The following is a 16,633-nucleotide window of genomic DNA, read 5'->3' on the forward strand; positions in this document are numbered from 1 at the left end:
TAATGAAGTGTCTATCTGTGGGTCTGATATATCTAGTTGTTTAGTTAGATTCGTTTCTATGTGTGGATTTATCTGTATTAAGTCATCCAATAATCTTTAATTTCTCTTATATTGTGGCTTCAGACCGTAGTTATGTAAATCAGCCTTGTTATAATGGTTCCGGTGGACGTTGTCCTCTCAGACTTCATCACCCCTTCTCCTTCCTCTGTAAACTCCTTATTTCTCCCCCCTGCAGCCGTTAATCTCCACACATGGTTCTAGTACTGCCTTTCGCTCCTCCTCCGCACCCAGGAACCAGTCACTCAACCGCGTCCCTGCTTAGACCCTCCAACCGATACTCGAGCCGCATAAAGATTTTCCATGCGACGGAGAGCATCCGATGCGAGCGGCTCTTGAGGTGCGACTCACATAGTGGTTCTCGCGATAGCGCTCGGCCTATCGGGGCAATAAACGTGGCGTCCTATGTCATGCTCTTCCATGCTCTTCCAGCTGTTCCATTTTTTTTTTTAATTTATTTTATCGTCGCTGAAAATGTGAAACTCCTAGTAAGATTATACTCCATGGATATTTTACATTAGGAAGAAAAATGCTTGTATTACAAATTATAATTTCTACAATTTCTGGATGAATTTCAATCAGCTCAAGAAGGTGTTCTATAATTATGGAAGTTGCATCAAATGATTGCTACCTGGAGGAGTAATTATTTCAATCATCTGAAAATGGATCCACAATTTTGATTCTAATGTGAAATTTGATCTGACAATAAAAAGAAGGCCATGGTATAAAATAACATAACTAGCATTTCCAACCATATAACTAATGTATATAGAATGAAGGTTATCATCCGAAGAACAATGGTCCACTAGTCCACTGGGGAGCCCAATGACAATAAAGCTATCTGCCCCCTCACCCTAATAAAGGCCAAAACATGATGTGGACTGTACCAGAAGGTACATTTACACAAACTTAGCACAAAAAACTTGTAATTAAGCTCAAAAATCTGCAAAACTGGCGATCAATGATCAAAATCATGAAAAATCTCAGTCGACTTTTCTCAGCATCCAGGACTTTGGTTAGCGCAGCGATATCAATTTACAGTAGAACTGCAGTAAATTATTAACTGGCATAACAATAGAAAACTAAAGAACAACAAGCCTCCTATTGTTGCTAATTTGCTCCTGTGAATTATGCTGTTCCTGCACTAATATCACTCAGCAGGGTGTGACTGCTTCTCCTTCTCTATTTCCTTTGCCTTATTTTGTTGTATTGCAAATCAGGCTAACTGAACAGTTGGCACAGCGTGTGTGTTCATAGAACAGACTAAGGATGCCCAGATTTAGAGAACAAGATATTAACGTGCCACTGCAAAAGGTCAGCATATTCGATCAAAGCCATTGTATACCATAGAAAGTTCTGTCAATGGGTACAAAGGTTACAAAGTGATGCTTTGGTCTTAGCCAATATGTGAGGCTGAAAAGAGGTTTTGTAGATATAAAGGAGCAGACCAAATAGAAGAATCTATAAATTTAACATAACCAAAGAAGCCACAAATAACTCATGGCTCACAAATTAAGGTTAAGAAACAAAATAACAAAACTTTTATTATGTACTGTATCTAATAATTATTCTTTAAACTATTGTTCCTAATAATAAAAATAATAATAATAGTTTTAGTTTTTGTTTTTATTCATTTTCAATATTAAAATACATTTTTTAGTTCCCCAAAGTGAGTGTCTGCTGCCAAATCTTGGGAAGAGAATGAGGTTTGAGGGAATCGAGTCAAGCAGGTAGGTGCTAAACTGGGGAAACACAAACCTCACTAGGGAGGACAGGATTGAAGAAGTCGAAGGTAGCTGCAGTGGAGGCAGCATTAAGAGGCAGGCTGTTGTCCATGATGCTTTCAATCTTGCTTAGCAAGCTCTTGGACAGAAACACTGGGAGGGAAAAGGTATGCTGTTAAACAGATTCAAGAATTGAAAGGGTACAAATGACATTTAAAGTTGTGAGAGACGGAAGAAATTAGAAATACTAAGTAGAAATAACATGTAGAACTAAGGCTAGCACATGGTTGCAGCGTCCTGAATCTCTTTGTTCTTTGTACTGTATTCTCTGTTCTTCACTTTATTCCTCATACATTTATGCCCACCGCACTAACCAATGCTTTTCTAGCATGCCTATATTTATGAATTACTCTGGATCTGCTTTACCATATTGACTCCATCCATTACTTGCCTTTCTACCTTTTATTATGTTCATTCCTTTTGTATTACCGTATTTGCTCGATTATAAGACGACCCTGATTATAAGACGACCCCCCAAAATCTGAATATTAACTTAGGAAAAAAAGAAAAAGCCTGAATATAAGACGACCCTAAAGGAAAAAAGTTTTACCAGTAAATGTTAATTCATGTAAACTATTTTTTTAAATAAAAGCTATGATTGAGAAAAATATTTTTTTTGTTTTTATTTCCTTGTATTTTCCAACCTGTCCCCCAGTTACGCACATCTGCCCCCAGGCTTGCCACACCAATATGGCACTGTGGCCCATGATATGCCTTTTAACCCTCTATATGCCACTGTGCCCCATGGTATGCCTTTTGACCCCCTATGTGCCACTCTGCCTCCAGAAATGCCTTATACCCGTATATCCCATTCTGGCATTTAGGGGGTTAAAATGCATATTATGGGGCAGAGTGGCATATAGGGAGGTATAAGGCATTCCAGGAGGCAGTGGCATTAAGGGAGTTAAAAGGCATTGTATAGAGCACTCTATAAGGCATTTCAGGAGGCAGAGTGCTCTATTAAATGCCCCCTTAACGCCACTCTGCTTCCTGAAATGCCTTATAACTCCCTATATGCCACTCTGCCCCATAATATGCCTTTTAACCCCCTAAGTGCCAGAGTGGCATATAGGGGTATAAGGCATTCCAGAAATGCCCTATGTCCCCCATTTAACACACACACGCACACACACTTACCGGTGCTTCCAAATTCCTGCTGTATTGCCGGGGCAGCGGGTTGACGTCTCCTTCCGCTGCAGCCGGAAGGAGGTGGAGTTGGCAGCGGGGGGTTGTCTGCGTCCGTCGCGGATACCTTTCCCGGCTGTCAGAGATCAGAGTTCCGGCACCTGTGCGGGGAACTCTGATTTCTGACAGTCGGGGAAGGTATCCGCGACGGACGCAGACAACCCCCGCTGCTAGCCACAACTCCTTCCGGCTGCAGCGGACGTTGTCTACGCGGATCGCGTAGACGTCAACCCGCTGCCCCGGCAATACAGCAGGAAGCACCGGTAAGTAAGTGTGGGGGGGGAGACAGGAGGATCCAGGTCCCCTGCAGCGGTGCGGGGGATCTGGATCTTAGTCTCATAATCAAACCTCTATTTGAGGTCTGATTAGAAGACGACCCCGATTAGAAGACGAGGGGTATTTTTCAGAGCATTTGCTCTGAAAAAAACCTCGTCTTATAATCGAGCAAATACGGTACTTTACTTCCTACCTTACTTTACTAACTGGAAAATTTTTAAGATAAATAATTAATTGCTAATATTTTCCTTATGTTTTTGCTTGCATATTTTTTACAAGCCTCAATTAAAATAATGACACATTTGTTATGGTAAATGTTGGAAAATATCACTCTTACTTTCTCTTCGCATAGTCTAGAGAATCATAGATCATGTAAAGCCTGTGATTTTTCGACCACAGATATATAACAAAATGTGTAATGATAAGGCTTTTTTTTAGATGGCCAGTGTCAATAGTGCGGATAACCAGATGGACTCGCAATAAAAGAGGTCCGAAGGAGGTCTGTCCCCATAAGCAACACAGAATAACAGAATACTGTGGTGAGTACAAAAATACTATGGAAAAGCTTAACTGAAAAGAGGCCAAAGGGTAAGATGACAAGAAGAGTCAAAAGAAAAAGTCAGACCTGGAAGCCTGTAAGACCATACAAAGTGCACCCAAGAGAAGAGGAACTAGCTTATAGTATATGACTGCCACTGTAGATATACAAAGTTCTGTTTACCCAACATAGCATTTGGATGGACATGGGCATGCTGATGGGAGGGTCATGGGGGCTCAGGTGTTAAGCATGTAATGGCCCTATGTTTCTGATGGTGGCCCTGTGTTCATTATAGGGTTCTATGCCAACATTATATACAATAGCAATCACCATGAAAAAGTTTCAATATCATTTTGCTTCTCTTAAAACCATGCCGCGTCTCCAATGCACTGCTAGGTTGGGCCACCAGCCATGTTATGTCCTCAGAGAAAATCTTATTGGAAAATAATATAAAAAAATGCGAATTATTGGAGTTTTCCATTGGTAAACATATGCAGTAGATGTAGGGCATTCAGTTGCAGTTATTTTTGGCAAACTGTACTTCATCAAGAAAAACAATTTCAGAATTATTATCTAGTACATTGCATGTATGCCAACAGGAAAGTATTATTTGTTCATCGTATATTTAATCAATATTTGTAAATAGACTTTCATGATGATTACATATTGCTGAATAAAGTATTTTTTTAATACTTTATCTGAAGGTACCCTTAATTATTTTTTTACATTCTAATTCAATTAGATATAAAAGAAAATCTTATGTACGGTCTTGCTAATCCTCACTGTAATATGTGTCTTGTGCCCGATTTTGATCTTGAGGTTCTAATCTACTGCCTAGGACAGAATGGGAAAACAACACTTTCTAACCGTGAGACATATTTATTCATTGTATTGGAAATGATAGTCTAGTTACACAGTGTTTTCTTTTTTCTTTCAGGTCATTCTGATGTTTAAATTGGGAAAACAATTATTTTAATTTCATCCACTGCAATTTGTACTGAACCATTTTCTAACAGCACGCAGTAAGGAGCCGAGTTTCAGATGAACACTTTATACAGTTAGGTAGCACAGTTATGATGTACTTACGACTATTTCCAATAAAATCTCTACACTTATAGTCCATTAGGCACACCTATCAAAAAAGTTTCAGATATACTTTTAGAGAATCTAAATTAAAGGTTGATTTTTTACATTATGTTGAAGCAGTGTTCTTAAGGGTCAAATGAGTCAATTAAGACATTTCGAGATATATTAAGACGAAAAGTCAAAATGCACATGTTTTTATTTTAAACCTAATTTAGAAATGGCTATAGTAGAGGTCTGATTTAATTAAAGTCTATTTAACATGCAAATATTCCACTGCACAAGAAGCTGAAGATCCAGAGCTACAACGCACCCCTCCCCTAAGGTCCACATTTTATACCAGTTTTGGATGCTTAAAGCAGCCAATCACTGCCAAGACAGTACACACATTGAAATTGCTCTTAAGATTTAAGATTGCTTTTAAGGAAATTCTGATGAATCCTGCATGCATTTGCTCTGAAAAAGGAAATGAAAGGAAGAAAAAATGAAGATAATGCCAATTTAAAAGGGAAATGTGGCTATTATTAAAGAAAGCAATTAATCATCTGGTGAATATGTGTGGACAGGACTAATTAGTGCTTCATCTGAGAAATCATTATTTATTACAGAACTTGGCCCCCCAAACTGATTGTTGCCAGTTCTTCCCGGGATGGTGCAAAAAAGGAGGCTGGGACATATCAAAGTTGGTTTCACTGAATAAGAAGAAGTACAGAAGAAGGTAGAATACACATTAAAAATATTATCTAGGGGTTACTCAAACATTTATGTTTCAGGACACTTTCAAGCGCAGATACTCATCTTTGCATGTAAGCTTCTTAATGCAATAATGATGTGCAGTACAGGCAGATAATGGCTACCAAAAAAGCATGAGTATAGAAATGAGTATAGAAGCAAGGATAGTTTATTATTTTCAAAGAAACACACAGCCTGGAGCAGATACAAGCTCTCATAAGCTTCATTAGGCTTCCTAACATAGCGTCCTGTTGACTGAAATTCGTCTTACATGTCATGCCTCAGGGGAACAAAATCCATCATAAAAAGAAAACACATAACTAGGAATGTGCACAAGTATTAAACATGTTACTGGCAGGTCAACCAATGAAATGGCTAATGTTTACAAGTATGATTTCTTGCTTATATGTGTTTACTAACTTATACTTTAAGTATAAGTGATATAATGTTGTTTTTTTGTCCTGATGAAGACCTGATATGCAAAATGTTCAAAATGTAAGCTTTTGTAATGGGCATTTTTTGTTTAATAACATGCACTGGATTCATTTTTTGAGAGTGCAGATCTTCTTTGCTTTCAATTTAAAAATTATAACAAATGCTTTAGAACTGATCAACATCACCAATTTACCAGAAGTAGGAGCTTGGTTTTGTGTTCCATTCAAACGTAACATTGAGAAATGATACTGTCTACTAGAAGGCAGCACCATCAAATCCAACTTCTTTTCACTGATAACCATATAGAACATTAGAAAAATTAAAGAAGGACAAAAGTTGTATGCAGAAATCTAAAACATGTAATGGTCTAAAGCCTAAACAAATTCTCTTTCCATGGAAAGTAAAATGTAATTAAATTCTGAATTTAGTTTTTATTTATGCATGATATTAAATAACATTTTAAAGACTCTGATTTTTGCACAACATGGAATTTCTTATAAGATTTTTGGGAAATATAAGGTTTATTGAAAAATTCATGAGGACCAGTTTGTGCCTGTTTGCCTCTTATTCTCCTCATTTCTTTTTCTTTTATTTTTCAGTAAAACAGTATATATGCTTAATCCCTATATTTTTTCCCCTTAATCTTTTGTGCAATATTTACACATTATTGTTTTCCCCCACCTTTCCTCCCTTTTCAGTTATGTTTTCAACCAACCAGGAGTTTCAGTGCAATCTCTAGATAATCCTAATTATATAAATGTTATTGTTTCTCTGAAAAATGCCAGAAAATGCTGTTTTGCTGAAGCTGATATTGATTTTAAAATATGGGATGTAGCTAAACTTTAATGCTGAGGTTTACATAACTAGGAGGCTAGGGAAGCAGTATGTGTAGTTTATAGTAACCTAGAGCTTTAAAAGGTGATAAAGAATATTCTAGTGTATTAAGCTGATCTATTTCTGACGTGAAATAAGCAACAGTGTAGTTAAATTTGATTTTAAATTGATTCCAACATATAAATGAATTTATGTACGTATTGTTTTATAAATTCTCTGCAAATTAGCACCAAATTATTACATTTTTACAGGGATAAAAACTATTTGGTGTTAGAGGTATTTTGCTAAAGAATAATTCACAATCACATTTTTAGTAACTGATTGCTAACTTGTTTATGCATGCTGTTAATGGGTTAATGTGACACATATAATATAAAATATATTTTTTTAAAGACGAGAGTATTACACCAAAGCACTTTAAAAATGAAAATAATAAAATCATGCTCTGAAAACTGGATATAAAAAGCAGAAATGAAGAAGATCGCAAAAAAATGGGTTTGGGCAAAGTACTCTATGCTGTCTATTCACTAAAATGTGTGGTCAGTCAAGCTAAGGGATAACTGACCAAATAGAAGATATGCGGGTTTAGGTTTTACATGTTTCAGGTGAGGACATACAAAGTCAATGAGAGCAGCCGTGCCTTCGACAGAAACTTGCAAAAATTATATTGTGCAATACTGCGCAGACGTTCACCGGGTGCCAGAGAGGAGGATCCCCAGCAGCGCTGCAGGGGACCTGGATCCTTCTCCCTGGCAGCAGGTGACTGTACGATGCACGCAGGCAACCTCCGCTGCTGCCGCCACTTCCGCTGGGGCTTCTATGACGGAGCAGTGGCATAACATGACCTTCCTTTGCTCAGTCATAGAAGCCCCGGTGGAACTAACGTGCAGCAGAGGTTGTCTATGTGCATTTTTCTTATAAGGTAGTCTTATATTCAGACTTTTTCTTTGTTTTCCCCCTAAATTAATATTCAAATTTGGGGGGATCATTTTAAAATCAGGGTCATATTAGATTGAGCAAATATGGTAATAAATAAAAAATAAACTGGTATTCCTAGGACCTTTATCATCCAATGGAGGTGCCATGATTGCCATCCCTTTTCCCATCCTGGAAACAGTGGAGTTGAGGGTAAAATTAAATGCATTTTCATTATTTTTGGTTTATGGTGCTGTAGTCAATTATACAATTAAGCCAAAAAACAATAATTAATGATCAACAACTATTGCCTCTTAATAAAGCACATTTATCTTTGCAATTAAATTAATTTGCTATCCCAAGTACAAACCACTAAAACATATTGTGTCCATTAAACATGCTTTAGAGATTTATAGGTGCATATTTTTTTTTTCAATATGACATTCATATATTTTGTTATTGTAATCTAAATTAAAATTTTGGTTTCATTTTTTTCAGAATAAAATGCAGTAGTGCAATTTCAGAAAAAAATATATTCTGTTCAAACAGATAAAAATTATAACCTGTGGTTTTCCTGTAGTTTTTACTAATATACAAAAGTGTTGCTGCATTTATCCCAAAAAGATGGCAGTAGTTTGTGCTACCTTATAATTATAAAACTTCTATAGAATGCCACATTTAAAAACTCAATAACTAAAGTAAAAAATGTGACAACAGCAGAATTAATTTGAATCTCTACAGCTCTACAAGAAACAAGCTTTATCTTTATTTGGTGCCACGATCTAGGGAAATTCAAGAACAAATGAGAGGCAAAGTCATTGACATCTAGCAGTCTGGAAAGCATTACACAGCCATTTCTAAGGCTCTAGGACTCCAGGTAACCACAGTCAGTGTTCAATAAGTCCACAATAAGAAAGAGACTGTGCACAAATAGCGGGAGAGAGGGGAGAGAGGGAGAGAGGGAGAGAGGGGAGAGGGAGAGAGGAGAGAGAGAGAGAGAGAGAGAGGGAGAGGAGAGAGAGAGAGAGAGAGAGAGAGAGAGAGGAGAGAGAGAGAGAGAGAGAAGAGAGAGAGAGCGAGAGGAGAGAGAGAGAGAGAGAGAGAGGAAGAGAGAGAGAGAGAGAGAGAGAGAGAGAGAGAGAGAGAGAGAGAGAGGAGAGGGAGAGAGGTGAGAGAGAGAGACGCGGAGAGAGACGAGAGAGAGAGAGAGAGGAGACGAAATCACTGTTTGACCAAAAAGATCACAAAGGCGCAACTTACATTTGTAACAAATCATTTTGATGACCCCCAAAACACTTGGGATAATACTCTGTGACTGATGAGGTCAACGTGACCGGCTTCGAAGACAGGAGCCCTGTTACATCTGGCATAAAGCTAACACAGTATGCACATTAACAACAGTCAAACACGGTGGTAGTGTGATGGTCTGGGGCTTTTTGCTGCTTCGGCACCTGGGCAACTTGCCATAATTGATGGAATCATGAATTCTGTTCTCTACTAGAAAATCCTGAAGGAGAAGGTCTGGCCATCAGTTTGTGACCTAAAGCTCAAGCACAGGTGGGCTATACAGCAGGACAATGAACTGAAGCACACAAACAAGTCCACATCCGATAGCTCTTGACCTTAAAAAGGAAGTTCATGTTCAAAAACTCTATAATTGGGCTAAATTTAAAAACAATTCTCTCAAATAAAGTTGCCAACATTCCTCCACAGTGATGTAAATTACGTATTGCCGGCTGTTACAAATATTTGATTGCAGTTCTTGCTGCCAAGGGTGGCACAATCAGTTATTAGGTTTGTTAGAATTAGCATTTTATGTTGAATTCTGATTTTACCTGCATAACTATAATTTACCGATACATTTCTAAGTTATTTCTTAAAAAAGAAAAAACAGGGACTTTAAGTGCCAGGGGCTTTAGCAATATGTTTTTCATTACTCTAGCACTTTAAGGTTACACTATTAACCTTGAGGCTGTTACACTATAAGCAGTTGTGTGAATAAATATGTATATGGACACATAGAATTCCCACAAGAATCTTTTGCAAAATGTGGATGATTTACTCCTAGCGACTAGTTATAAACAGCAACGTATATAACTGGATGAACTTCAAGGAATCCTGAAAGAGGCTGGAGTGAAGGGTAACCCTACAAAAGCTCAGATATCACGTGAGTCTGTATCATTTTTAGGAATTTCCATCACATCAGATGGTCGAGCAGTGGCGTCAGACAAGGTAAAATCCATCCTTTGTTTACCTCTACCTGTCAGTATTCCTACCAGGCCTGGACTGGCCATCGGGCACACCGGGCGTTTGCCCGGTGGGCCGGGCCACGGCAGGGCCGCATTGACTTAGGGGCTGATGGAGCTGCAGCTCCAGGCCCCTACCCTACCTACGGCCGCATTAACGCAGGGCATAAGGGGCACCTGCCCCTTAAGCCCGCCGCAACTGCGACCGGGTCCGCCACTCTAAGGGGCCGGGAAGTCCCCACCAAGGCCGGCCTTACGGGTCTGCGGCCGCACAGGGTTTAAATTAAAACATCGGGGTTTTTTTAACTTTATTTAACATCCTCCATGTTAAATAAAGGTTTTTTTAACTTTATTTAACATGGAGGATGTTAAATAAAGTTGAAAAAAACCCCCGATGTTTTAATTTAAACCCTGTGCGGCCGCAAACCCCTAAGGCCGGCCCTGGTGGGGGCTTCCCGGCCCCTTAGAGCAGGACCGGCCTTTGGGGTGTGCGACCGCACAGGGCGTCACACTCTAGGGGGCGGTCCACACCGGGTGCCGCTCATCAGGGGGTGCCAACTTGCGGCACCCGGCACCCCTCCAGAGACGGACAGTAATGTCCGCCGCTGGAGGAGCAGGCTCACAAGGGAGCGGTATCGGAGGTCTTTAACAGACCTCCGGTTCCCTTGAGTGATTTTAAGCCGGGTTCAACCCGGCTTAAAATCACTCAAGGGAGCCGGAGGTCTGCTAAAGACCTCCGATACCGCTCCCTTGTGATCCGCGCGGCAACAGCTGCTGTGCGCCGGGGTTTGTTGTTAGATCCCGGCGCACAACACTGAAGCCGCGCCCACCGCTGTCCGTGCCCTCTGACCCGGAAGAAGACAGAGAAGACAGAAGAACTGAAGAAGAGGAGCGAAGAGGAGGAAAAGGAGCTGTAAGGAGAAAAGAGGAAAGGTAGGAAAATATTCAGTGAGAGTGGATTAGTATATATGTGTGGATTGGTATATATGTGTGGATTGGTATATATGTGTGGATTGGTGTATGTGTGGATTGGTATATATGTGTGGATTGGTATATATGTGTGGATTGGTATATACGTGTGGATTGGTATACGTGTGGATTGGTATACGTGTGGATTGGTATATACGTGTGGATTGGTATATACGTGTGGATTGGTATAGGTGTAGATTGGTATATATGTGTGGATTGGTATATATGTGTGGATTGGTAAGTGTGTGAGAGTGATGGGTGTTATGCTGTACCATTTCCAATGTCTTTTTCATGATCTAATTATGCTCTAAAAGTACATCATAACTCCCATCACTCTATACTGTTCCATACAGTGGCAGAGCTGTGAGGCAGAGGCCTTGCACCCTCACCGCAGGACTCCTGAAAGGTAAGTGAACTTCAAAGAGGGAGAGGGTAGATAGTTAGGAGGGGGTAGATAGGGAGAAGGGCGTGAGACGGGGGAAAGGGGGTAGATAGGGGGAAAGGGGGTAGATAGGGGAGAAGGGAGTGAGAAGGGGTAGATGGGGCAGAAGGGAGTGAGAAGGGGTAGATAGGGCAATCATACTCCTATCATGCCAAGTCTGCGAGTACATCCTGGAATCTGGGTATGCCTGGGCATGATAGGAATGTGATTGCTGTTAACAATCATATATATATATACATATAATATTGTTTTTTAATTGTTTTGTCCTATTTTGGTGTGTTACTTACTTTAAATAAAAGGGTTTTTTTTATGGTGTGGGGAGGTCATATTCGGTTTCGGACAGGTAAATGCTGCATTTTCGGTTTCAGTCCAGAATTCGTTTCGGTGCATCCCTACTACTAAGCCAGACAATGAAGTGGTAGGCCTACACCACAACAATGTTTGGCGTAGTATATAGTGATTGGGGTTATGCTGCACTATTGTCAATGTCTGGCTCAATGTATAGTGATAGGGATTACGCTGTACCACTGTCAATGTGTGCCTCAGTATATAGTAATAGGTGTTATGCTGTACCACCGTCATTGTCTGCCTCAGTATATAGTGGTAGGTGTTATGCTGTACCACCGTCAATTTCTGCCTCAGTATATAGTGATAAGTATTATGCTGTACCACCGTCAATGTCTGCCTCAGTATATAATGATAACAGTGAGAAGAGGCAGAGGTGGTAGATAGTGATACAGGGGGATAGATAGTGAGAAAGGGTAGTTTTGTTACAAGTTTTTATTCCTTTCTTTTTTTGGGATGGGGGGGCACCAGAGGAGTAGTCCGCACAGGGCGCCAGAACACCTAAGGCCGGCTCTGCCTTAGAGTGGCGGACCCGGTTGCAGTTGCGGCGGGCTTAAGGGGCTCTGCCTTAATGCGGCCATATAGGCCCAGTCAGTCCGATCCTGACTGGGCCTATTTTAAGGTAGGAGCCTGGAGCTGCAGCTCCATCAGCCCCTAAGTCAATCCTGCCCTGCCACAGGCGCGGTCGCAGTTGCTGCTTGCTCTGGCAACAAGGTAAATAGGGTGAGGGAAGGGGCTGCAGTGAGAAGGGGCAGAGGGGGGTTAGGTAGTGAGAAAGGGGGAGAGGGGATAGATAGAGGCGGTACATATTGAGAAGTGGGGAAGGGGGTTACATAGTGAAAAGGGGGAACATAGTGAGAAGGGGCAGATAAGATGATGAGAGGGGGTAGTATGAATGCGTATGAGAATGAATGAATAAATGTGTGGATGAATTGTGTGAATGCGTATGACAATTAATGAATTCATGTGTGGATGAATTGCTTGAATGATTTGTGAGACTGCATTAATGAATGTGTTAATGATTTGTGTGAATGATTAAATGCAAAGATGGTACATGAAGGGTGGGCTTTAACAATAAATAAATAAATAAATATGGGCTGCTCAGGCTTAAATGCCCGGGCCTATTTTTTGTCCCAGTCCGGGCCTGATTCCTACTATAAGATCTGTTCTAAGACTAGTAAACTACTTGATATGTTTTATTATCAATGGCGCAAAAGTTTTCACACGTACCTGGAGTATGCAAGATAAAGGCACATTCAACACGTTCACCACATTGGAAACGAAATGTGAATGCTGACTTACTAGCAAAACAGGGAGCACAAGGGGGCGACGTGTGGGACATGCCAGAAACAAATACTGTGTGCCCCGCTGTTTGTGCCGTAACTAAGCTAACAATTGTAACAACAGATATATCAGACGTTCAAATGCAGGACCCGGAGATTAAAAAGAAATTGACAAATTAACAGTTTGACCTAACAGAAAGGAAAATATAGAAAAGATATAGGACATGGTGATCATGTTTGTCTCTTAAAATTTTTGTTTGTCTCATATACAGGAAGATGAGGGCCGTGGGCGTGGTTGCATGTCAACAACCCGTCATAAGACTCAATAAAGACAAAGATCAAATATTCTGCAATGAGGGAGAAGCAGTCTTCCTCCCTGTTTATGTGGAAGGAACAAGAGATCATAAAGTTGGGGAAGCTCCGACCTACAAAGATAGAGTCACTGTTTTTCCGAATGGGTCACTGTTGCTCCATGACGCACGCCTTGAGGATACTGGGAAGTGGGCATGTTATTTTATCGTGAACCTTGCCTCACAAAGCACAGAGTCTCAGGTCCCTGGAACGATTTATCTCAAGGTATACCCTAGAGAAAAGTCATCAACTGTCCCTGCAACGGTGGCAACAACAACCATGGGACATAAAACAAAGAGATCCATGGAATGCCCGGTAACACAGGAAGGGTCCACAAGTGGCCTCACGGCTACCTCCATTCCTGGAACTTTGTATAATAATGTAAAATTCATACATGTACCGGTGGTGGTAAATTTGTCCAAGTGGGATATGGCGGAATTCGGGTATTGTGAAAGAAGTAATGTGTCTTTGTTTTATTCATCATTATTAGCCAATTTAGTTTTATCCTATGCACGCAGGACTCAAGATCCCTTCACAGGGCAGGAGGTTTCCCATCTAAAAGGTACTCATAGGCTGAGGAGAGTAAGGAGTCTGGAGGGAATAATTGGGACAGCCACGGGACTTTTTGGGTCAGGGATGTCCATTTGGAATAGGGCAGATTTAAAGGCAATACGGGCTCATATCAATAAGTTTGAACAACAAGAAGGAAACCACGTTTTGAAACCTGTCCTGCAGGGGATCGAGGGTCTTGCAGCAGAGGAAACGTTTACAATATTGAACATGCATGACATAGCAAAATTGTTTTCCAGAACGCAAGTAAAACTGAATGCGCTCATAGAAGAAAACAATCAGAGAGTTACAGAAAACAAAGAAGGGCGAGAGATTATATGTACAGCCTATGGGAGCTTTGTTTTGAATAAATAAGTAATATTATAAGGGATATACAGTCAGGGAAAATTCCAGATATATTGAAGGATAAGGACCTCACCCGCTGGTACTGTCCTCAGGGGTACTATAGCAACGGGAACTGTACACCTCTACCGGTAACAGTAATCCGTAATCTGGGTATTGTCACGCCGCATCCGATTGGAGGTGCGCACCCTTGCAGTGGAAATCATACCAATTGTTCAATTAACGGCTTGTATGTGTCTTTTACCATGTCAATACCGATCTTCAACCCAAGCGAAGATATGGTCAGCACGCTGGCATCTGTAAGATCTATCGGATATTTGGAGAAGAATATTTACAAGGAAAGATTGAATGTGCCAAAACTATTGGCGAAAGTTCAAGGGAATTGGAAGGTGCCTAACACAGCATGTTGCGTTAGTAAAGACAGCCAGTACTTGTGTCGTGATGTATTCAAGAGCATCACTCCAATATGTGGCCTAAGTCAAAGTGAGGTCATAACAGAAGAAGAACAGATAAAGGGCACCAACAATCCGGTTCCAGAACCCAGAACCAAAACCAGGACTGAAACCAGCAAGACAACAAATATAACCAATCCTATAACCGGGAACGGATGCCCAATCCAACTGACCAAATGGAGAACACCAACGGTAAAAGTCACATACAACCATGAAAGGCAATATTGTGTGATGACCAATGTTGGGGGGTATCTCTATGGGGATCAGTGGTGTCCTATACACAGACCAAATTTTTGCTTTACACCTCATGAGTACACTAGCATTGGGGGGGTCGTTATTACACCAATCCCTATCTATAAGAATGATATGTACCTCGACAGTGTACCAGACAATATCCAACCAGGAAGATATGTCCCTGTATTTAACATCCACATAGACCCACTGTCCCTGAATTTACATAAATTGTTAGAAAGAAAGGATACCCATCTAATCCAAATAAGCAATAATATAGAGAAGGCAGGAGTGGTGTTGAATGAATTGTTACATGATGGTGATGTGAGCTTGGTTTTAACAAATACTTGGATGGAAGTTGGTTTGCGAGGACTGCTAATAGGACAAGTGGTTGTGTTAATGGTGGTAATCGGTATGGTCATCTATTTAAACAAGGTTTTTAAAATCCAAAGACAGAAGATGCAAATGTTAATTGCATTTAGGCAGAAACAATTATTGTCTAATGTGTGACCATGCATCAAGTTGAATGGTCACAAGGGGGCGACTGTTACACTATAAGCAGTTGTGTGAATAAATATGTATATGGACACATGTATGCGGGTGTATGGATGTACATGTGTGTAGATATGCATATGTAGGTATGTATGTGTATATATATCATGGTTTCTGTTAATACTAGTTAAATCAAGATGCATGGGAGGTGGCCGGGAATGATAAATATTTGGGAAACCTTTTATCTTAGTTTAGATAACACTGATATGTGTGATGAAGGGTGTGTGGAAGAAAGACAGGTTTTCTCATGAAATAGATTGAATCAGGTCAGGAGATCTTTGGGTTTCACTGCCCCATGATTGTAAAGACCCCAGGGTGTGGTGTTGGCCAAAGGGAATAACTTCAAAGGGTAACTATGGCAACCACAGGGTCCAATCAGGGATCTCCCAGTAGACTCAATTGGGACCCTCTAGTATATCAAGGGACAGGTAGGGAGAGAAAGGAGAGGAGGAGAGAAAGTAAAGAGACAAAGGAACATCACTAACCTGGAGCTCTCAGGGAAGGTAACTATGAACATGCATGTTTGAATATTGTAAATAGGAACTTATATATATGTATTTGTTGTAAGTGAGTCAATTAATGTGGGGATTATTGTTATTGTACTGTTATTTGTATTGTTTTATATTTGGAACGTTCTAGTAAAAGTTTGTATTGTTGTATCATAGCCGCATTGTGGATTCTTGGATATCCTGTTGTTGTTTCAAAATATTCTGTTGCATTCTGGAAGAAGCGAAAGTTTTCAGTTCAAACCTTAAAAGTTAGAAGAGATAGAACAGGGATTGTTTAACTTAATAAGCCAGTGGGTGGGTTTATCGGTACATATTTCATAAGTGTATCCATACACCCATTCACCTGGATAAGTGTAGTTATTGTAGCTAGAACACATTAGCCTTCAGGAGATATATCCGAATACATATTGTGATTTCATTGATATGTGTTTGGATGTATCTGTTGTTGGATCAGTTGTAATCTTAAGCACATAACACATTCATAAGTCTTTTAGATGGTATG

This window comes from Sceloporus occidentalis, unplaced genomic scaffold, assembly GCF_023333645.1.
Source record: "Sceloporus occidentalis isolate IW3139 unplaced genomic scaffold, rSceOcc1.0.p SCAF_195, whole genome shotgun sequence".
NCBI classification, from domain to species: Eukaryota; Metazoa; Chordata; class Lepidosauria; order Squamata; family Phrynosomatidae; genus Sceloporus; species Sceloporus occidentalis.